Source organism: Panthera uncia, chromosome A2, assembly GCF_023721935.1.
Source record: "Panthera uncia isolate 11264 chromosome A2, Puncia_PCG_1.0, whole genome shotgun sequence".
Lineage (NCBI taxonomy): Eukaryota > Metazoa > Chordata > Mammalia > Carnivora > Felidae > Panthera > Panthera uncia.
Window position 1 is genome coordinate 137,919,055 of NC_064816.1, and position 22,760 is coordinate 137,941,814.

General features: G+C 37.3%; 1 protein-coding gene and 1 pseudogene across 1 annotated transcript in view; one reads left to right on the forward strand and one right to left on the reverse strand.

Annotated features, from left to right (window-relative positions):
* GRM8 (glutamate metabotropic receptor 8) overlaps positions 1 to 22,760 on the reverse strand; it is a 755,014-nt gene that overhangs the window by 10,171 nt on the left and 722,083 nt on the right. The window lies entirely within an intron of this gene.
* On the forward strand, positions 14,255 to 17,574 carry LOC125931045 (ATP synthase F(0) complex subunit C2, mitochondrial-like; annotated as a pseudogene).

Genomic DNA, 22,760 nt, shown 5'->3' on the forward strand with positions numbered 1-22,760 from the left:
AGCAACTTATCATTTTCAATACTCTTAAACTTCAAAATGTTGGTTAATCCTCTCTAAATTTCTACTTATTCTCCAGTTAGCATTGCTTCAAAAAGCCTATACAGAAAATAGGCTATAGAGAGAGGACATAAAAATAGGGAAACTGTATCGCCAAATGCAAACCACAGACATAAATATCCCAAAGCCACTTAAATAGGTAACCATCAGTTTTGTGTCAGTTGGACCCTGCCAACTCAATTTAGCTTAAAAAATAAACAAGAAGCCAACAAAAAACCCCTAGAGGTCAAACAGACATGAAATGATGAGAATACTCACACTGATAAGCTGGATTCTTTTAACATGTCTTACTATGTTGGTCTTACTAAAATGTATACTACTAGCCTAAATAATACATAAATACCTTTCTATTTTGAAAGCGTTGTAAATTTTTTCTGCTACCGTACATATAAATGGTAATTTTCTTCCTTTATTCAGAATGATTTCTGTAATACAGAATAAATTTAATATTGCTAAATATTAGGCAGGAAGAAGATTCTGGATGTTAGTGTCCATACTGAATATATTACTGCGGTCTATCCTTTTAGCAAACCAAAATTCTTAGTGTCCAAGCTCTCTATCAGACACTGTGCTTTGAAATTACACCAAAATGCTGATCTTACTTATGTTCTCTCTTAAAACAGCTTCTGAAAAATTTTAATGTGAGTTTACTACAGAAAAAGCATCTATACAAAATTGTACGCTAAAATCCACAACCTTACAGTGGCCTACCATTTGTTACAGCTCATTGCACTGTGAGTAAACTGTTTTTGAACTTCATCTTTGAGTATTTAATGAAATGAAAACATCAAATATACATAACCCAAAGCAACAACAGCAAAACACACAAAGAAATAAAAATGCCACCTGCTCTCATTCTAGAGAAACTCGATCTTCAACATCATGGGTTATTGGATTCCAAAAGCTACCATATTTAAGAAGCAATGGAGAAATTAGATTATAATATTGGAAATGAGCATTTGATTCCAAAAAACTCCTAGATTTTTGTATAGCTATAGAAAACTCTAATTATCTGAGCCATGTAAGAAAGGAAGACCACCACTTACAGTTTTTGTCCTTGTTTTTAAGATAAAGACATTTACAGAAAACTCTGGAGTTGCCTTGTGGGTGGGAAAAGCTGCAAGTCAGTCCACCAGGTGACCATCCAAACTCTAATATAACTTCCCTGACAACTGGACAGCTGTGTGATCTTATTTTCCTCTCTGACCTTTAATTTCTTACCTATGAAGTTGGGGGGGGGGTAATGATACTTTTCTCATAGAAGGGTTACAGTGTGGAATGACATAATCTTTACAAAATGTCTCAAAGGTGCAAAATAGCAGCAGCTGAACAAAGATCATTTACCCTACAACTTTGAATCTAAAAGGACATTGACAAAGCATCCTTCCAGGTATACAGGATAAGAGAGGGGCCTGTGAGTCAGTTATCCAAAGCAGTTTTGTTTAGTGAATAGCTGACAGCTATGCTTTAACTATATAATGTCAAGGAAAAGGCTTTTGTAATCTTACTTCAAAGCAGGCAGAATAAAATTTTGCCCAAAAGTCAACTCTATTTGCTGATGCCAAGGCCATATTCACTGTCTGTGCTACAGTCTTAGAATAACACACTGGCTCCCTGTATCAAAGTTACAGCTCGCCAGAAAGCAGAAGGGAACAATGTTAACTTTCTATAACCAACATAAATCCATTGAGAGATGCTGACAATGGTATGGGATATGTTAATGTAGCCTTCTTTTTTCCAACTTTTTTCTATGCCCCACCTTCTGCCCCCTGTCACTCCAAAATACTAATACCTGGAGGAAAGGGAGTGTCTTTCTGTTACATCCACTGATAGCCTGTCATTTCCTCTGCCTCCACACCCCATGGACATTTTGAACCTGAAAGAGTCAGATGCACTGAAGCAGATTTAAATGATCTCAGGATAAGCCAGGGAGAACTGGTACAATGGAGCACGGTAACATGATACCTTTTTCTGGGACCTAGTATAGTAACTCTTCATTCTCTAAAGGGGTCATTTGTGCACATGCAGTGTCTACTGAATGTAGGTCATGGCCTGGAATTATTAGCAACCCCAGGAAAAATTGAGGAGGGAGGGGATTATATTACTTCAAGAAAAAGGTCAGTCTTCTGCCTGCACACAGAACTCCATAGACTCAGATATCCCACCTGGTATGTTTTGAACCCCTTAGCAACTAAGGTGACCTAAAACCCAAGGCAAGTTTGTGCCATGTGATAAGAAACAAATTCATTATTTATTCCTGAATATTTCTGCCTTGGGATGGTTTAATTTCACTTTTTGCTACAGTCGGCCAGATTCTACTTGGCTGCTTTGTACAGAGTCTGACCAGTTAGGAAGATATGTTAACACTAAAAGCCTGCCTTTCTCTGCTTTTGTTATCTTCTCCCTCATCTACGCGCCCCCTCCAGAGTGCACCTGAATCCAGAAATGGATTTTCTTGTGGCACCTGGGTGGTTCAGTCATTTAAGTGTCCAACTCTTGATTTCAGCTTATTAGGTCATGTTCCGAGCCCTGCGTCTGGCTCTGTGCTGACAGTACAGAGCCTGCTTGGGATTCTCTTTCTCCCTGTCTTTCTGTCACTCCCCCACACTCTCTCTCTCAAAATAAATAAATAAACATTTTTAAAAAATGGATTTTCTTCTGCTGAAAAGCAAGACTTCAGTCAATGGACCTCAAAGTCTCATTACTGAAAGTTATTTAAAAAGAATTTTTAGGGGCACCTGCGTAGTTCAGTCGGTTAAGTGGCCTCTTGATCTCGGCTCAGGTCATGATCTCACAGTTTGTGAGATTGAGCCCCATGTGGGGCTCTGCACTAATAGGATGGAGCCTGCTCGTGATTCTGTCTTCCTCTCCTAAACCCTCCCTGGCTCATTCTCACTCTCTCTCTCTCTCTCTCTCTCAAATAATAAATAAACTTAAAAATATTAAAAAAAAATTTAAACAGGCAAATTTACCAAGAATTTTGTAAAGGTTTGCCTTGTGGTGGTAAAAGCCCTAAATCAACCAATCCATGCAACATCCAAACACTAATAATACTGCCCTGGCAACCGGGCACAGCAAGTGCCAGAGACAAGAATCCAACTCTTCTGGCTGAGCTTGGATGCTGGTAAATGACCACCAGCCTCTATCAAACATTTTACCATTGTTTCTGTTCTGTTTAATTCAAATACCTTGCTGGTTTCTTCTATTCAGCCAATTCTGAGGGATCTTTCTCGTCTGTGTCATTTTTATATTGACACCCCAGACCTCAGTCCTTAGGTATCTCTTTCTGTCTCTCTCCACATTGCTCTATTGATCATCATATTTGGCATTATGGCCTTAAACCAGGACTGGCTTCCTGACTGTACCACCTGCATGCAAGCCCCTTCACTCAGAAGTCCCTTCATACTTGATTTCTTGCTCTGCTGTCACTGTTTTGAAATTCTTAATAATCTTTGAGCAAGTAGACCTGCATTTTCAAATTTCACCAGGTCCTACAAGTAACATAGGTAGCTCTGCCTTAACAAACCACTTACGTACTGATGAATTCCAGGATTCTCTCAGGAAATCTAATTGCCTTCTGGGTCCTCCCCTTGGATATCTGATGTATACATAAAACTAACAAGCATCTGAACCCATCCTAAACCTGCTTTTTGGGTCATGAACTAATCCAGGGGATTCCATCATGAATTTTCCAAGGGACAAAGCCCTTGAAATTGTTCCTGACTCCTCTCATACACTCTTATTCTACCTATGAAGAATTCTGTTGATTCCATTTTCAAAATTTGTTCAGAAAGGTCATTTTCTGTTACTCCCACTGCAACTCCATTGGTCCTAGCCAACCCCATGTCTTATTTGGATTATCTCTAGAGCTGTCCTATTGACTTCTCTTATTCTCTTGCTCTCTTCCATCTGATCATTGGATTGATCTTAACACAGCAGACAGAATAATCCCATTATTCACAAGTCAGGTTAAGTCACCCTACTCTCAAAACTTCATGATGACTTCCCATTGATGGTGTGCCTACAATGGCCTACAAGTTCCTCTGAACAGACCTGGCTTTACTTTTTCTCTCGTGCATTCTCTTCCCACCATTCTGGCCTCCTGGCTGATCCTGGAACATACCAACCATGCTTCTGCTTTGGGGTTTTTACATTTGAAGACTTGCTCTTTCATTTACTTTAGGTCTTTCCTGAACTGTTCTTTCCAGTGACAAGTTTCCTAAACACTGGTAAATACTATAACTCCCACCCTCCACCAGAAATCCCCAGCTTTATTTTACTTCTCAGAATCTAACATTTTCTAGCACAAAAGTCTCTATATTTTACTAATTTAATTTATGTATTGTCTGTTTCCCTTAATTAGAACAAAAATTACATGAGTGCAAGGATTTTTACCCATTTTGTTCACTGTATAAACTCAATACCAAGAACACTTGGTTGGCATACATTTGCATATTCTTACTCTTGATTTTGGCAGTTAAAGGAAACAACTAATGTAGTTTCAAGAAGGGATCAGTAAATCAGATTTGAAATCTGGAAAATGGAAAATTTGAGGGTTCCATCCCCTCTCAAATCAACATCTAGGCTGGGACGGCAACTCTTGGATGGTTCTTTTAAACTGTAAGTATGACAATATTGTTCTCAACAACAGACAATATAAATTAAAAGTCAGTGGTCTACATCTGGGAATATGAGAACTCTGGATTCAGCTCTGGATCCCTCTCCCATGTAAAACATTATAACTGAGGGTAATTCACTCCCAGGATTTATAAGCTTCCATAGACCTAACTTATAGGAGACAATGGATGTAAAATATTGGCACAACACCCAGCATATAGTATCAATAAGCTATACCTATTATTGTCATAACTTAACGTTGACCCTGTCCTCCATTCATCCTCCTCCATTCCTCACACAGTAAGATTTAACAGTACTGCTCTCTCAAAATTAGCCTCACAATTTTTAACCTTTTAAATAAAGAACACACACACGTACACACACAAGATACAGGCATAAAATACCTATTCATATGGAAATATGCCTATGCTTGTGAGAAACTCTAGGGTCAGCACATTCAAAGACTCATAGTCTAGTTTCATTCTGAGAAAAAGCACCATCCTGAGTTGTTGTGCTTCTCCTGTCAGGTAGAAATCAGTGTTGCTGACCCACCCACAAGTCAGAGACATTACCCTGTGTTTTCATTAGAGGAAAGGAACATGGGTTTGCCCTGACCCATTTGTAGTCTCTCATCACATCCCCTTTTGGTCCTGACACATGTTAAAATGATGAGTCAAATCAAAGGGCAAAGCCTATGGATGCAGAACTGAGTTGGTTCACACGTGAGGTCTGAATCCTTAACCTTGGACTTATTGGGAATGGTGGGAACGAGATGCACAGAATAATAAAGTGTCAACCAATAAGTAAGAGATTAGCTCTGCCAAGGGTAGAAAAGGACAAGTGGAAGGAAACTCATGATCCTCTAAAGAGGAAGAACAGATATTGGATTTATAATGAGTGTTTATAATTAAATATACATGATATTTAATATTGGGTTAGTAAATACAGTAATTTATTCTTTATTAAAGTCTGATAGACATGTTATAACGTAGATGTTTTCAAGTAGAGTGTTATTAAATAAAATGTAGTCTTTAATTTTCAATTATTCTACATAGTATTATTCATAGAAACATAATAAAAATAATTTCTCAAACAATGATGTTGCATTTTCTACTGTGATATATGCAAATGAATATGAGGCATCTACTTGTTGTGTGTTTATTGGCTTCTCTTTTACAGGGATTTTTCTCTTTATTTCCTTCCATGGACTCCTGTTTTCATGCTGCCTTTTATCGTTTAGCCTTTTATCATTTTGCAACAGCATGATCAGAACTGAGAATAACAGTAAGGGAGATACCTTTAATTATAATGATTTGAACAGTATCTATTTGAACAAATACAAATATAATAAATATAATATTAACAAATAAACAACAGTTTAAAACTCTTTAGAAAGAAGGGACAGGAAACAATTACTGCAAGAACAAACTTTATCTATGAACTATATAATCTCACACACACACACACACACACACACACACACATATGTTAATCCTTTGCTGGAATTTAAATTATAGGAGAAATTTATTATTTAGGTTGCATTACTGAAGGAAATTTGGTAACAGTATGGAAATGGTTCAACTATAATTTTGTAAAAGGTGCTAAATCTTGGTTCAACTAGATACTTCCCATATAACCTTTTATAAAGCCAAAAGAATTAAATCAGACCTCAGTGCAGGAACTTTCGTGAAGACATAAGATAATATAGAAATACTATTGTTTTTTCCTAGTGATATTAATATAGTAACTAAGAACCAAGAGGAATGATGTTATGGCTGAATTGTGTCCTCCCCAAAATTCATTTGTCAAATTCCTAACCTTAAGTGATTGTATTTGGAGATAGAATCTTTAAAGAGGTAATTAAGTTAAAATGAGGTCTTCAGGGTGGTCCCTAATTCAATCTGACTGGTGTCCTTATAAGAAGAGGAGATAAGGACACACAAATCACACCAGGGATGTGTGTGCACAGAGGAAAAGAGCAACTGAGGACACGGAAAGAAGGTGGCCATCTGAAAGCCCCTGACAGGCCTCAGAAGAAACCAGGACTGTTGACACTTTGATCTGTGACTTCTAGTCTCCAGATCTATGAGAAAATAAATTTATATTAAGCCCCCCAGTCTACGGTACTTTGTTATGGCAGCCCTAGCATGTTAACACAAGTGGAGAATTAATATCACTCAAAGAGTTCTAAAAGTTCTGTCATTATAATTAGTTTGTGCTTAACCATACTAATAACATCTCAAAGATTTCTGGTGATTAAACAGGTTAATTTAGGAACTACACAACAGTTACAACCACAATAGCTATTAGTTGTTGAGGATAAGATATCAGCATTATGCCAAATATTTTATGCCTATTACTCCCTCACAATAATTTTATTAATTCAAGAGTGGGTCTATTTTGGAGAACTTAAATAGTATTATCAAAGTCACACAACTCATGAAGATAAAGCTGAGGCTTAAACTGAGGTTTGTCTCACTTGAAAGCCCATATCCTCACCACACACAATGGCTCCGATCAATACACAGAGATGTGAAAGAGCAGGAATAATATGGTTTGAATCTTCACCACATCAAATCAGAAAATCATCCTTTTTCTAATAGAGTTGGGCCAAATTTCTTAAAAATTAAGAAACTCCATGAAGGCACTTAATACCGAACTGAACATTTAGAGGCGTGGTGTTTTTTTTTTAAGACTGCTATTATCAGCCAGCTACTTTCCTCATTAGAAACTTCACTGCTGATCCTAGAAGAGCTCTTTCCTAGGATTATAATGATCTTGTTGAACTTAACAGAACCATCAAGCTGGAAATATGAACCAAAAGAGCTGGATTAATGAATCTTTTTAAAGAGTTTGCAGTGGGCAGAGCAGAGAAGTAGCTGTTGGAACCACGACTACCAAAAGGGACAAGGATTCCCTTCCTTCAGGAGACAAATTGCAACCCACTGTTCCGGCACAGACACCACTCCATCTCACAGCCACCAGACACGGGCTACGGACAACACAGTAGGCAGACAACTGGGAATCAGTTGTACGGAAGAACAGACAGCCAAGAATTAGCAAATATTTACGGAGAACCAACACTATGGAAAAGAAGCATCAAGCTCCACAAACAGAATAATAAACACCCAAGGAAATAGACTCGATAGAGTTAATACAAGAACAGTTTAGAAGTAAAAATAATTATCCTTGAAAAGTTTTGAAAGAATAATGTATCCAGAAAAAGTATCAAATCAGTATCATAAAAGCTAACATTTTTATCATTAAAATTAAAATTTCTATAGGTGAAGGACTTCTGATTCTGATTATGAAGGAGCAGCTATAATCAAACCAAGCCACTCACTAAGAATAACTATAAAAGAATCATAAAGTTAAAAAAAATAAGAAAGAATATGTTTGGAGGCATCAGAGAAGAACCAAGGCAGCCAGGACTCAAGGGGCCAAGATCCTAGGAAGTAAAAAAAAAAACAAAACACCACAAACCTTGATGTGAGCCAGGAATTCTCCACTGCTTTTATCCATAAGAAATGTGCTGATTCAATGTATGAGTGTTCAAGGGCAGAAATCTTTAGAAAGACCTTTCAGCAGTCTCATGGGGCTGGGGAGACAAAAACTGGAATTCAGGGTTACCAATGCAGCCAGACTTGAGCACCCAAGACTCCAGGGTACTACAGAGAGATGAACCTGATATTTTACACCGATTTTTTTTCTTGAGACTTTGCTGAACCCCAACAGGCTAAAAAAATCAAACATAATTCAGATTCAGAGGCTAAAAAGCTATACAGACTATGCAACCTTATCATGGTGCAAGGGAAATAAAAGTTGGAATTCAAGTCCATTAATTAGGATGGGTAATCATGAGCATCCTGGACTTTTAGCTAATATATCTGAGGATATATCTTCCAGGATAAAAGAAAAATAAAAAATAGACAAACCCGTAGAAAGACCAAAACGTAGCCTCAAATTAGCCTGGTCCCAGATTATAACAAGGTGAAATGCCTCTATTTTAATTGCTGACTAATAAAGAGTTGAAGCTTCTCTGGAAGAAAAAGAAATCTGTAACATCTACATTGTTTTTAATGCAGAGAGTCAGGTATTCATTTAAAGATTACCAACCAGGCATGCCAGGATACAGGAAGAAATGACCAAAACCAAAGGGGAAAAAAATCTCAGAAGGTAGTAATGATGCCACAGGTGATCTAGATACTAAACTTCTCAGACAAAAGTTTACAAAAACTTGAACATAAATATATTGAAAACAACACATAACTGGAATATGTATATTTAAAAACTGAAATATATACATATGTATTTTAAGAGTCAAAGAATGATGGGACTTTAAAATGTAATAATTGAATTTTATAGATGAGTTTAACAACGGGTCACATACAGTAGAGAACATGACTAGTGAACTGAAAGATAGCTCAGTAGAAAATGTCCATATTGAAGCAAAGAGATTATAATTAAAATTTTAAAATACAGAAAACATTATTAGAGATATATAAAAGAAGATACAAAATTTGAATGTAGATGAATTTGGGGTCCCAGAAAAGAGAGATATAGTAGGTAAAAAGAAAAAAACTTAAAGAGATAATGGTCAAGAATTTTTCAAAGACTAACAAAAGATAGTCTATTAAATTGCACAGAGGAGGGGCGCCTGGGTGGCTTGGTCGGTTAAGCGTCCGACTTCGGCTCAGGTCATGATCTCACGGTTCGTGAGTTCGAGCCCCGCGTCGGGCTCTGTGCTGACAGCTCAGAGCCTGGAGCCTGTTTCAGATTCTGTGTTTCCCTCTCTCTCTGCCCCTCCCCTGTTCATGCTCTGTCTCTCTCTGTCTCAAAGATAAATAAACGTTAAAAAAAAAATTAAATTGCACAGAGGAAATTTACCACAGGACCATATTCTGGGTAGTCTTTTAACAAATTTCAAAGTTTTGATACAGAGTATGTTAATCTGGCTAACATGGAATTAGGGTAAAAGAAGAATTAGGGTAGAGATAAATAACAACGGTACAAGAAAAGCACCGGATGATTGCAAATTAAACAACACATTTCAAAATCACTTGTAGGTCAAAGAAGAACATACGCTGAAAATTAGAAAATATTTTGCACTGAATAATAATGACGATGCAACATATCAAAAGTTGTGAGATACAGCTAAAGCAGACTTAATATATATTAGAAACAGACATGAATAGACACTTTCCCAAAGGAGGCATCTAGATGGCTAACAGGCACATGAAAAGATGTTCAACATCACTCATCAGAGAAATACAAATCAAAACTACAGTGAGACACCACCTCATACCTGTCAGAATGGCTAAAATTAACAACTCAGGCAACAACAGATGTTGGTGAGGATACAGGGAAAGAGGAACACTTCAGCACTATTGGTGGGAATGCAAACTGGTGCAGCCACTCTGGAAAACAGTATGGAGGTTCGTCAAAAGATTAAAAATAAGACTACCCTCCAACCCAGCCATTGCACTACTAGGTATCTGGATAGAGGAGTGCTGATTTGAAGGGGCACATGCATCCTAATATTTATAGCAGTACTATTGACAAGAGCCAAATTATGGAAAGAGCCCAAATGTCCATCAACTGATGAATGGATAAAGAAGATGTGATACACACACACACACACACACACACACACAGACACACACACACACACCCCAAGTGGAATACCACTCGGCAATCAAAAAGAATGAATCTTGCCATTTGCAATGGCATGGATAGAACCAGAGTGTATCATGCTAAGTGAAATAAGTCAGTCAGAGAAAGGTAAATATCATATTCATTCATATGTGGAATTTAAGAACCACAACAGATGAACATAGGGGAAGGAAGAAAAAATAGGATAAAAACAGAGAGAGAGGCAAATCATATCTTGTGATAGGTAGTGCCTAAAAATTTAGGAAGTGCAGTTCCTTTCAGATTAGAGATCCAAGTTCTCAGGAAAGTAGTGGCAGAAACAGTTTTCCTGATATCCCATATCCTCTTCTAATCTATCGTGTCTCCCTGCTGTTTGGAAAGGAGGACAATGGTGATGAGCACCCTTCTCCAGAGAGCTGAAGAGACTAATTACAATTGCAGAGCAGGGTCTTCACTCACCCCTTATCCATGGACTGTCTCTGAAGAGCCTGAATATTTTTTTTAATTTTTTTTAACGTTTATTTATTTTTGAGACAGAGAGAGACAGAGCACGAACGGGGGAGGGGCAGAGAGAGAGGGAGACACAATCGGAAGCAGGCTCCAGGCTCTGAGCCATCAGCCCAGAGCCCGACGCGGGGCTCGAACTCACAGACCGCGAGATCTTGACCTGAGCTGAAGTCGGACGCTTAACCGACTGAGCCACCCAGGCGCCCCATGAAGAGCCTGAATATTAAGATTGGCTGCTTTACTAAGATGAGTCTTAAGACAGGTGAGTTGGGGAAAGGATAAATATAGCCCTCTCTGAAAGGGTTATGACTCCATATGGGACTTAGCCTCAAAGACTCAAAACCTTCCCTGTGTCCCAAGCTCTGATGAATGGCATCTTCCATAACTCTGGGATGATGGCTTCTCTGCTCCAGCAATATTTTTGCCTACTTTTGTCATGTACATGCCCAATGCCTATGTTCTGTTTGTTCTGACCTCATCATATCACCATTTCTGGGACGATCCAGAAAGGAGTGTCTTTCAGTGTAAGGAAATCTTGTTCCTAGAACTGACGCCTCCAGAAGATACAGATGAATGTCAAAGTAGCCAGATTTCCTTTTCTTTTCTTTTCTTTCCTTTCCTTTCCTTTCCTTTCCTTTCCTTTCCTTTCCTTTCTTTTCTTTTCTTTTCTTTTCTTTTCTTTTCTTTTTGGAGTGTGAGAGAGAGGGCACAAGTGAACGAATGGCAGAGAGAGAGAGAGAGAGACGAGTGGGGCTCACCCAGGGCTCATGCTCACCTGATGCAAGGCTTGTACTCATCCGGAGTGGGGCATGAGCTCACCGGAAGCAGGGCTCAAGCTTACCCAAAGCAGGACTTGAACTCACCAACTATGAGATCATGACCTGAGCAGAAGTCAGATGCTTAACAAGGAGCCACCCAGGTGTCCTAGACAGATTTCTATGGAGGAAATACTTCAGATCTAATATTATTTTATACTTTGTATTACTGCCTATCATGCCTGACACAGACACGTGGATCTGCCTGAATGCCAGCAATGGCAGAAGCATTCAGGAAAACCAGAACTTTACCAATACATATGGTGACCTCCCCAAGTCTTCATGCCTAGCCATGGTGAAGTCATGCTACTAATATCAGACCAGTGATCTGCTTCACTGTGTACTGAGCACACAAATTGGCACTAAGTACCTCATGTTGGAAGCTCAGTTATTTGTAGTAATGACAGCTTTCAGGAAAAGAGAATTATTTCAAATGGGTCTCAGACATCGACCCACCCAGCAATCACAGCCTAAAGAAGTTGTGGCTATCAAATAACCACCAGTGAAAGGTGGAGAATGTTTTCAGAAGGCTTACACTTTTCTATCACAGTTAAAAGTTCCTCTTCCTACAGATTATTCCATAAACTCTACGGTGTGAAAGAGAGCTTGGTTGTTCCACAATCCCATTAAAGCTGAAAAACCTTGTCCAGCTTTAGCAGAGGCATATACTTAGAATGAAGTTTCTAGAAACTAACGCAAGGTCCCTTCCACAGTAGTTTCAACCAACCACCAGGACTATTTCTTGACATTCATATTATCCTATGCATAGTCCTGCAAATGAGGTAAGTTAGAAGAAGAGATTGTGAAGTACAAGCTAGAACCATGAAATTTGTAGAGCATATTCTAGAGCCATCAATCCATCAGAAATCTCAAGCATGTAACTCTCCTGGGATACTGAACCCAGAATTTATCTCAGATTTCTCCCCTTCCAGAAAGCATGGTTCCAGAATTGGCCTCATTGATACGCTGCATGCAGATGATTCATTTTGACTCCACACGGATCAACTGAACCACTGCTTAGGTCCTGAATGCCCTGACTCACTGGCATCTAACTGAGTCTTCTCCTGGGGGCCTATGTTGCTTTGTTGAGAGTAAGATCACCAAATTACTCTTCTAGTTGTCAGGCAGCATCCAAAAGGATGAGCTCTGACATTAAATATTCTGCTGAACCATCGAGCAGAATACTGGAACTTTCTTGAAACTCACTCAGCTCTTTACCCTACCCTCACCTGTAACCAACTTTACAGTGCTCTGTAATGGCATTCTCCAACAAACTCCTCTATAGCCCCAGTCTCTTCTCCCTGCCTCTACCCTGCAGCCTTCACTGAAACTTCTCTCCTCCTAAAAATATTGTTTCTCTTCCAGTCTCTCAAGTGATGGTGGTTTTTATTCCCTTGATCCATATCCCTCAGGGAAGACAATAGGTTAGGGCATTCCATACTCCCCTTTGCTGTTTCTGGATCATTACAGACTCATCCTTTCCCTCAAATATCTTGCCTTATTAACTGTCATAACATTCAACCGTATACCCTCTCTCTTCTTGTTTCTATACTTGCCATCATTTGCCCTCTTTCATTGATTCATTCATCCTCTTACTCTTACAAGCAATGCGGTTATTTTGGATAAATTCCACATCCATGTACATGTCTGTTCCATCCCCCGATATATTACTTAGATTATTTTCCTCATCCTCCTCCTTTGCAATGATGTTGTCCTTTACTCCATCCATCTTAGCCACTCATACTCATGATCACAGCCAGAATCTTAAATAGTCTTTTTAGTTTCTTGGAATAAAAGTTTAAAAAACACTTGTGGCTTAATATATTGGTTTTGGGTGAGAGATTATTTACATTAGCCTGTATTTTTCTTTAAGTCACTCTATTTTTCACTTAGAATAAATATAGAGTTGTGTTCACAGGCTTCAGTGATGTGAGCACTGTTGCCCAGGTATGACAAGTATCTAATATCCAGAAGGGATGAGTATTTCTCATTTCTCATAATGCATGTTTCTGTAAGGAAATGGCTTGCCAGACAGCCTGTTAAGGTACCAGGATTAATGTAAATGTGTTCAGGGATCTTTTGCGATAAAACTGATTATGACTGGCTCCAAGTGTTTTAAAATCAAGGCTGTTAACTTTGATCATACGTCACCATGATAGAATGTGGACTTTTCCAAGTGTGAAAATACCTGGATTATCCTAAATAATAAAGTACTGCAACTTGTATTTTTCTAAATAATAAAAATAGTAAACCAAGCTAATATCAAATAAACTATGCATAGTTATAATAGCTGTTTTCTACATTATAGTGTCAACATTTTTAATTAAATATTTTATATTCAGAAAATGACTTTACATGTGTAGGTTTTTATGTTAATTACCAACAACAATATTTGCTATAGTTTTCATTGCCAAGGTCCTATTAGATGATAGATTAAATAAACTTTTATGGATGGCATAAAGACAACTGTCATATGTACCATTGTGTGTATAAAATAATATCTCAAAGACCACAAGTCAACTATAAACAGAATTTTGAAACAAACTATTTTTAAGTTGGAGGACCATCTGGAAGCTATTATTAAAACTGTGTTCCTAAGAGCAGGCATGGAGAATTATGTGGACAAATTATCTCATTGGTAAATCTGATAGACTGATTTCCAAATATGTTCAAACTATTGATGCTTCAGACTTCGGAATAACTACACCCGAGTGAAACCTTTAATTGCCATGGAGGAAACGGCTCTCAGTACTCTCTCTTTTAATGTTATGGAAAAAACAGTCCTGTACCTTTTTTTTTCTTTTATTACTCTTACCAAGAAGCTTTAAGTGCAAAGTTATAAATATGGTAGCTTAACAAGGAAAACATTTTGAGGGAAAAAACACAGTTTAAATTGGGATAATGGGGGTAACATAGGTATCAAAATGTGTGCTCCTCCTTCTAGTTTATGGAATTGTTTCTGGGAAGTTCCTGATCAGGCAGGGGCAACTCTGGCTAGAAACAGTGTGACCTTTTAACTAGTTTTCAACCAATATCATGTGAAAATAAAGGACAAATGTCATAAAAGTGTTTTTATAGAATGTACTATGAGAAACCAAGAGGTATGGGTACTTTCTCCGCAGCCCTTTCCCCTTTCGCCTTTTCGCTGTGTATGCTAAGGAGGTACTGGAGGACGGTAAGACTGTAAAACTGAACAAATAGGGATTCCTGAATGACCACATGGAGGAGAGCAGCCAGAAAGCCAGAAACAGCTTCATGTTGTTATGTGAGTGGGAAATACAGTGGGTACTCAGAGCATCACTCTGCGTTATTTCTCTGCAGGTGGTGGATTTGTACTGACCAATTGGTCAGTCAGCCCCTCTGGCTAATGTGTGATGGCTGAGCTGAGTGAAGGATACTGTCTATGGCTGTGTCAGAAAAATGAATTAACAATATCCTCAGATGGATTGTAATGATCGACCTTGAGAACATCATTACCATGTTCTAACAAAGTGTCTAGTCTATCAATATAATCCCAAGCCATGAAATTCATTCCTAGGTTCAGTGACCTTGCTCTTTGGTTAGGGAAAGAATGAACCAAGCTAGGTTTTCTATTAAATTTTCAAGGAAGAATCATTTCAGGCACTTTATATAGGTTTCAGTACCTGAGGGAGTTTATAGGAAAGTAAACCTATATAACTCAGCACTTCCAAAAGGAAGTTGGACCGTCAAATTAATCGTCTAAAATTCCAAAGTCAGCAACTTAGCACCTGTGCCTGATGTACAGCTCTCTCTTTTGACCTCTTTCCCTCAGCTAGTCCACATCTGACACTGCCTCTAACCAACTTCCTTGTCACTGGAAACAACTATTGCCAATCTCTGAAAATTAAAAAAAAAAAAAAGCTACAGAATTATGGAGAAATCTCTCACACAGTAAACTTTGTCCAAGTTTTATAACTTACTTCTTTTTTTAACATTTATACTTTGTTTCTATTGCATAGACTTCCCTCTGTGTCCTTTTTAATTCATGATTTTCTTTTAGATATTATTGCCCTTAACTATTTACTCCACTCTTCCCCGTAATGATTACACATCTTTGCTTATTGTCATATTTTTGAACCACTCCTCAGGGAAGGATTTCTTTCTCCATCTCATCTTTATCAAGGCTCATCATGTGATATGTTTTCAACAATAAGCTGTGAACAGATACAATGTACATCATGCCTGAGCAGAGGAAGCTTTAAGCATCGAGTGGTTGGTTCCTGCTGTTCTCTCTGCCAAGAGAATCTATATTGTAGATGGAGGCTGTCCTTCAGCAGTGCAACTATAAATCCCTGACAAGCAATGCAGCTGACAAATAAACCACTGTTGCTTTTTTTTTTTTTTTTTTGAGTTGTTTATTACAGCAGCATTCACTAGCAAAGCCTAACTAATATATTCTGGAGACTCAATTTGGTGCAGTTGAAAGGCCATCCTATGAAGAGAGTCAGAAAGCCAAAGTTAAAATGCGTGACTTTGCCACCCCCGGTTATGATAACTCCGAGCCAATAAATTAACTTCTATGAGTCTTTTTTTCGTATGTAAAACAGGGAAAATTATTCCTGACCTGATAAGCTAACAGGGTTGATTATGTATACCATATAAAAAAGCATTCTGAAAGTACTGAAATCAAATACAATGGTTGGCTGTTAATGTTATTCAGTACCAATATATTCCCTCAAGTATTCCTGCCTTCAGCTTTTCTGTTAAATATAAGGAATTTAGGAACATCTGGCTTTCACAAAGGGTTGATCAGGGGCAGTAAGACTGAAACAATACAACCAAGCCAAAGAGGTAATTAGAGGTAAAGATCAGGTCATCCTGCGGAAATCATGATTCAGTGGGGAACTCAGAAAACCCTAGTCAGGGTGGAGAAAGCGAGCTTTACTAACTGGAACAAAACCAAAGAGAGTACTAGTAGGGAGGAGAGCTCCCCCAAACCTAGGATAATAATAAATATTTACAATAGTGTTTATTATGTGCCAGGCTCTTTATAAGCACTTCTCATGCATTTTCACTTTATAGGAATTCTCACAGCTCTCTGAAGGAGGTACAATGCTTATCCACACTTCGCAGATGAAGAAATGAGGTACAGAGTATTAGGACACTTGCCCAAGGTCACAGGGCTAGTGAGTGCCACGGCTGGGATCCCTTTGACCAGATCAGTGATTCTATAGCTCTAAGAAAGGAAAAGGAGCAAAGTTTCATAAATTCTAAAAAACAAAACCAAAACCCACTGTATTCAAGGGGAAAACATAAAAGAAAATTGATAATCAACTAGGGTAAACCTATCCATTCCTTGCTAAGAAAAGTTATTACTATCAATACTTAAAATAGCAGGAAAAAAATGAAAAATATTAACTTGATTCTCTGTTGTTTCCAAGACAGTAATTTCTCATTAGGAATACATTCTGCTTAAAATAAAATCACCTTTGCTCTTCCTGCCCCCTGCCCCTCTGTCTTCTCTGCACTGGGAGCAACTCTCCTGCCAAAGTCCCTTAGTGCAAAGTTAGTCTGCCCCTTCTTGGTCAGGAGCACCTCTCAGCTGCTGAGCCAGTCACTGTCTGCAGTGTCGCTAAAACCACTGGAGATACTGACAGATGGAGCCCTGGCAGCTTGGCAGTCCCACACCCCCCGACCTCACGTATTCCCAGCCGCAGCTTCCGAACCAGCGCCATTTCAAGGGACAGGAAACAGCAGCCAAGTGCACTGGGGCTGGGACTGCCACGGTGGGGGTGGCTGGCTCCAGGGCTGGGACAGGGACTGCGTTTGGGAGCCTCATCATTGGTTATGCCAGGAGCCCCTCCCTGAACAGCTCTTCTCCTACACCATTCTGGGCTTTGCCCTCCCGGAGGCCATGGGACTCTTTTGCATGGTGGTGGCCTTTCTCGTCCTCTTCTCCATGTGACAGAGCTTCTCTACTTCCCATAGGTCTTTTTCCAGTGTCTCCTCTGCCCTGTTTGCTCCTTTTCCTATATCTCCCCAGGCAGGCTGGGGAACGTGGTTGGCTCAGGGTTTGACAGAGGGAAGACAAATAAATACTGTATCAATAAGAAAAAACAAAACAAAATAAACAAAATCATATATGTGAACAAAGACTTATTTACGAAGATGATAATTAGTAATTATTATTAAAATTTTTTTAAGTGGCATAACCCAATGACCAAAAATAGAATACATAAATAATGGCACAGCCATGGGAAACAATAATCTAAAGAATAACATATGTCGAGACAGATCTGAATCTATGCTACCATCTCAAGACATTTACCTCTAAGACCAAAGTTACAAAGAAACCAAAACATTAGCCCTCACTGTTCATGAGCAATAGAGTCATGGGTAGTATTTCTTTCTTTCTGGTTTTTTGGTCTAAATTTTTAAAATTTTCTACACTGTGTATAAATTGCTTTTACAAACTAAACAAAGGAGAAACTAAACAAAGGAGATATGCCCTTCATTTTGCAGGTACGTGAATGTATATGTGTGTGTTTTATTAAAAACAACAAAGAGAATAACTAATGAAAGGATATAAATGAGACCAGCTTTCAGTAGCTCCCTCTTGCCACTGAGGAAGTGGATGAAGTGAACGAGTAAGCCATATCCCTTGTTGACCAGACAAATTTATAGAAATATGATTGCAGTGGGGTTTGCATGACTCTTCGAACATGACAATGAGTAAAGTTAATTGCCCTCATAGAGAATTACTCCTGTCTTTGAAGTAGGGATTATCTTAATGAATTAGAAAATAAAAATTTAAAGCTATCAGGTTTTTTTTTTATTTAGGAACATAATAATTGAGTAGCTCTTTGCAAATATATGCTTACAGACTATTTATTTACTGTTGATTTTGCAACCCTTTTGAACACTAGTTTGTATTTATCAATGTATTTACACAAGGCCAATAAGAAATTCTTTATAAACTTTATCTTACTTCAAAAGAACTATACATTATATGCATTCAGTCCATTGATAACTCAGAGTTCTACAATATGCAGTTTTTGGTGAATTTTGGTGTGTCAAAAGACATACAATTTGTTACCGTATATTTTCTTTTTACTTTAGGAAATTGTGATCTTTGCATGAGGCTAATTTCCCTTTTAGAAAGTTAACTCATTTGTAACAAAAACTTTCAGTTGTTACATTTTATGTGGTAAATTATGTTTTCATATTATATTTAAATGAACATACATTTGACATAATTAGAATACTGCAAATATTCAGTATTTGGCAACATTCAAAAGCACTTCTTAGATAATTTCCATGTTTCTTAATCAAATTTTAATAGCTGCATAATTTCAATCCTGTTGACAACAAATTAAATTAATATCCTGGTGTTATATATTTAGATTTTTGTTTCTATTTGGGGCTATATTATCTAAAATTACTTTCCTCATCACTCCTTATCTGTATTTCAAAGCCTGAACTTTTAGTCCCTCATTTATCTCCCATTTACTACATATTTTCTACTTCCACCACATCTTTATGGATATCTTTTGCTCAGGTATTTTTACTTTGATTATAATATTTCTTTAGAATTACTACTAGAAATGGATTTATTTAAACAAAAACATTTATAGATCATATCGGTCAGGATTCAACCAGAGAAGCAGAACCAACTTCTAAGACTAGATAGATAGATAGATAATAGATGATGGATAGACAGGTAAATGGATAGATAGATGGTGACAGATTAATAGATGATAAATCTCCTTGGATACCCTTTGTCCTTTACAATTCCAATTCAATTTTCATACACACACACATACATGCACACACACCTACTAGAATTTTGATTGGGATTGCATTAGTATATAGATCAATTTGCATATTTGATATCTTTGCAAATTAAGTCTTCCCATCTGGGAATGTTTTATATACTTCCATTCATTTAGGTCCTCTTGTTAATATATTTCCATATTATTTAGTAGTTTCAGTATAGAGATCATGTGCTTATTTTGTCAGATTTATTTCTAGGTATTTGGTATTTATGTTATTAGAAATTCTTTATAAAATTTCATTTTTATGTGTTCATTTTCTATATAGAAATACAATTAATTATATATATTGGCTTATATCCAGTGACCTTGTTACGTTTACTTATTAATTCTAACAGCTTAGCCGTAGGGTCCTTTAGAATATCTATATTCACAAGTCATGTCATTTGTAAATAATGAGAGTTTTTTCCTTTTTAAACTTTATGCCTTTTATTTGTCTGTCTTGGTATGTTACACTGGGTAAGAATACGATCATGACACTGAGTAACAGTGATAATGGGTATCTTTGTTTTTCCCCCTGAATTCAGGGAGAAAATTTTCAATAATGTACCATTAAGTAGGATTTTCGCTGCATTTTATTTAACTATTCGCTATCAAATTAAGAGAGTTTTTTTCTTTTATTTCTTTTTTTTTTAATTTTTATTTATTTTTGAGAGAGAAAGAGACAGCGTGAGTAGGGGAGGAGCAGAGAGAGAGGGAGACACAGAATCTGAAGCAGGCTCCAGGCTCTGAGCTGTCAGCACAAAGCCTGATGGTGGGGCTTGAACTCTTGAACCATAAGATCATGATCCGAGCCAAAGTTGGGCGCTTAATTGACTAAGCCACCCAGGTGTCCCTAAGAAAGTTTTTTTTTCTATTCCTAATTTGATAACAGTGATTTTTAAGTTATAGGATATTAATTTTAATGAATTTTGGTTACTTTAAGAATTGGCTTTTTACATTGTTTCAGTCTTCCTGTCTACAGAATGCATACTTTATTCAAATCTTGTTTTCATTCTTTGAACGGAATCCTGTAATTTTCTTGTTAGAATTATTATCCTATATTATATTTTTATTAGAAGTTAGATTTTATTGGGGCGCCTGGGTGGCTCAGTTGGTTAAGCATCCGACTTCGGCTCAGGTCATGATCTCACGGTCCATGAGTTCGAGCCCCGCGTCGGGCTCTGTGCTGACAGCTCAGATCCTGGAGCCTGTTTCAGATTCTGTGTCTCCCTCTCTCTCTGCGCCTCCCCTGTTCATGCTCTGTCTCTCTCTGTCTCAAAAAGAAATAAACGTTAAAAAAAATTAAAAAAAAAAGAAGTTAGATTTTATTATATTTTCTTATTAGAATTATTCTTGGAATTTAATGATTCCATTATTAATGGGGTATTTTTTTTTACCCATTACATTTTCTAACTGGTAGGATAGAAGAAAGATGTTGATTTTTTGTTTGCTATTTATAATGTATGTGGTCATTGTATTGTGCCCTAAAATTTCTTATTAATGTAAGAAGCATTTATTTGATGTCTTTTGATATCCTAGGGATATGGTAGGTGGAAAGAAAGATACTTTTCCCTCTTCCTTGTCAAGAACTGGGACTCTTAATTCTGTTTAATGTCTAATTGCACTAGCCTAAATTTCTGGACAAATTCTAAATAAAACTGATGCAAATAAACATCCTTCTTTTGTTGCTGATTTTGTCAAGAATCCCTCTGGAATCTCATCATTATGAATGATGCTAAATTTTTAAGATGCATACACTTCATTATAAAATGGGAACATCTCTCTATTATTATTTTTCTCAAAGATATTTTTGTCTTTTAAAAAATAACAGGTATTGAAAGTTTCATGGGTTGTCTTTTTGTTTGTTTTGTTTTGTTTTTGTTTTACATGGTCCACTGATAGGATTTTAAGGCTTTTATGATTTGACCAGTTAACTAGATACCCTGGTATATTTATTATCGTCTCCATTTGTAAGTGTTTTAATGTTCTGTTGAATTGCTGCTTCCAGTATTTTACTTACTTTTATATCTTTATTCATAAGAATGGTTAGTGTAGCACCTGTTAAGTAATATGTACATTCTTAATAACATATTGCCTTATAATAACCAAGGCATCTTAAGAATACTATAAGTTCTTAAAAAATAAAAAAGTCAGTGTTTAAGGAAAGGACAGAAAAAAAAAATCAAAGTATATTTTATCACCAAACTAAAATGTGTCTTAGAATTTAAAATAATACATTTTCTTAGCATAAATTCTCATTGCATAAAAATGTTCATGCAAAGGCCAGGCTTTTATAAAACCATCAAAGGATGAGATAAATCTATTTGGTTTTGATACTTAATAAATTTCTTCCCTTTTAACACTCTCAAAACATATCAATGTGGAATGTATTCCCACGGAAAGTCTGTCATTTCCTAGCCATACCAACTTTGGCAAATGATTTAATATCATCAAACTTCAATTTCCTCATCTATAAAACTGTTACAACAATACCATCTCTAATTGTCTCACTAGATAACTATGAAAATAAAATGAGATAATGCATGTGAAATCGTCTCATAAACCATAAAGACCATAAAGTGCTGTAGGACATTTTGGATATGTGGTATTGACCATAAAATTTCAATATCTGCCCATGTCACATGCCTAAAATCAGACACAACTGCTACAAACAAAATAAAAATGCTGAATAACAAGAAAGGAGACAAAGTACCATTTATGTAATATTGAAGATTTATCAGACTAATTATTTCTCTCTCTCCCACTATTGTTGATACCGGTATCTAAATCTACATTGGTCCAATTCCATGGCCTCTTCAGTTTCTTGCATCCCTTGCTTGCAGTAATTGTGCTCTTCATCCCATTTGCCTTCATAATAACTGCACGTTTGCCAAAGTCCCAGCTTACAGCATTCTAAGCTCTGACCACCGTCCTACTCTTTCAAGCGTCTTCCTTCTGTATGTACCAGTGCTAATCATTCTTCAACCTGACTTTTTCCAACAATACACCAGTATTTAAGCCCTCTCCCATTCCTCTAGTCCTTCCTTATGTCTTGGATTTCATTGGCTGCCATTAAAAACATTGCTTGGCAAACATCCTCCACTCCCTTATTCCTCTCTCCTGTCATTGCTCATTCTAGAAAACTGAATCCCAAGCCTGTTTAAATATAACTCACTGCGGCTTTTATGCCTGCACCCACTGGAAAGCTAAAAGTGAGCTTGTTGTAAATTGGCCTCATTTTAAATTATTGATGGTAGTCCTCAACTAGGCCTCCTTCAATGCTATTAGATTCTCGTGAAATCACTGCCCCACTTCTCAAGAACATGGCTAATTTACA